Source organism: Nerophis ophidion, linkage group LG02 (assembly GCF_033978795.1).
Source record: "Nerophis ophidion isolate RoL-2023_Sa linkage group LG02, RoL_Noph_v1.0, whole genome shotgun sequence".
Taxonomy (NCBI): Eukaryota; Metazoa; Chordata; class Actinopteri; order Syngnathiformes; family Syngnathidae; genus Nerophis; species Nerophis ophidion.
This window is the reverse complement of record NC_084612.1, coordinates 53011735-53013762: the sequence shown is the minus strand read 5'-3', so window position 1 is coordinate 53013762 and position 2028 is coordinate 53011735. Positions and strand designations below refer to the sequence as shown.

At 34.0% G+C, this 2028-nt stretch overlaps 1 protein-coding gene across 2 annotated transcripts in view; it reads left to right on the top strand.

Annotated features, from left to right (window-relative positions):
• Positions 1 to 1777, top strand: part of lactbl1b (lactamase, beta-like 1b) — a 53825-nt gene extending 52048 nt beyond the window's left edge. Inside the window, exon 8 of one of the 2 annotated variants that reach the window (XM_061886384.1) lies at positions 1 to 1777. This exon is cut by the window's left edge and continues 996 nt beyond it. The gene's annotated coding sequence lies outside the window, so the exon portion shown is untranslated. The other variant, XM_061886393.1, reaches the window with a different exon arrangement.
• The last annotated feature ends 251 nt before the right edge of the window (positions 1778 to 2028 follow it).

Sequence of the window (2028 nt, the reverse complement as noted above, 5' to 3'; positions counted from 1 at the left end):
GAGAATATGTTTCCTCGCCTCAAACACTCCATCTGTTCTCTCTCTCCTCGCCAAGTCCTCAAGGGGAGACGGAAGCATTTTTAATTTGTTGACGTTATTTTCCCACATTATTGTTGCAAATGCCACTCCCGTCTTTCATTGTCCGTGACAAAACATCCGTGGAATTTGCATAAACTCACCTGCCACAATTTGAGGTCAACGAGAAGATCTGCATGAAGAAGTGTGCCTTTACGAAAATAATATTGCTGTCAGAGAGGGTTTTATTTGCAGGCTTTTTATTCGCGGCGCTTTACTTTTTCCACGTTTTTGGCCGTCAGGGCCAGCAAGACCTTCTCTGCAGGCCTATTAACCAGAAATCACAATCAAAGATAAAATTAACTTTCCCTAAATATCTAAAAGTATTCATATTCTTTTCATGTCATTTTATGCTCCTTCCAGTGGTGTTGTTTTTAGGTTAGAGTTTTTATCCAATCAGAATTCAACTAGCTTATGTTGCTATGCTGCGCCAAATCTGCTTTCAGAATCAACAATGTTTGTGCACTGTAAGTGAAGGACACATACAATTGAGAGACAATTGCGATAGCCAATCAGATCACAAGTTGTTGACAGTAGCCTATCTAGGTAGCCTGATGTTAACGAGATTGTGATTGGATACTCACTTGTCACTCAAAAGGGAGTATTCAACCACAAGTTGCAATTTACTAAAGCAGGAAGTGCTGACAGACAGATACATTTTTAACCCACAAAGAAAGAGAACGAAACGTTGATTAAGTGCCAGATATATGTTTGAAAGGTCATCTTCAAGAAGTATATTTAAAGAGAAACTACATCTTGTGAGACCATGTCGGCCAATATGGAAATGTTCGCCATTTCCCCTTGAATCAACGATGGGTACCACTGGGTGCAACAAATTGTGTGCTAAATTATTTTATTTCTTTTTTTTTCTCACATTTAATATGTTTTTTACAGTTTTAATTTTGACAGTACCACATATTTTAATTGCTGATGCGGGTTGATTGATTTTTAAGTGCGCCAGAAATTAAGAGGGGTAATCATTGAAGTCGGACATCACTGAAGGACTAGGTGGGAAACACTTGACCCGCCACTTGTTTTCAGCCTTATTCCAAAATGGAATCAATTCATTTTTGACTCAAAATTCTACACACAATACCCCATCCATCCATTCATTTTCTAACACCTTTTTTTTTTCAAATTTATTTAAAATAAAAAACTAAAAAAAAACTAATAAAAAGTTGGAATACGCCTTTAACGTAACAAAATGTGAAAAAAGTCAAGCGCTGTGAATGAATGGACTATACCAACAGCCCTTTGAGACACTAGTGATTTAGGGCTATATAAGTAAACATTGATTGATTGATTGATTGATCCCAAACTACGGCCCGCCAGCGTCCAATTTTTTTTTTTTTTCAAATTATACTTTTTTTTTATCTGTTCTTTCTAATCAATTTTCTACTGCTTGTCACTCTTGGTGTTTCCAAGCTGTTCAGGCAAATCATATTTTTTTCTGAAAATGCATTATTCCATTGATAACTTGAAACTCATGGAGCGAATGCCTAGAGTGAGCAAAACATTAATCAGAGCAAAGGGTGGCTATTTTGAAGAAACTAGAGTATAAAACATGTTTTCAGTTAAATCACCTTTTTTTGTAAAGTACAAAACTCCACATGTGTTCATTCATAGTTTTGATGCCTTCAGTGACAATCTACAATGTAAACAGTCATGAAAATAAAGAAAATGCATTAAATAAGAAGGTGTGTCCAAACTTTTGTCCTGTACTGTGTGTATATATATATATATATATATATATATATATATATATATATATATATATATATATATATATATATATATATATATTATATATATATATATATATATATATATATATATATATATATATATATATATATATATATATATGAAATCCTCATCTCCATAGAGCTTTACAACAGCATGTACACAGCTGCATTGACTCTGGACTTGATGAAACACAGTGGACCAAAACCA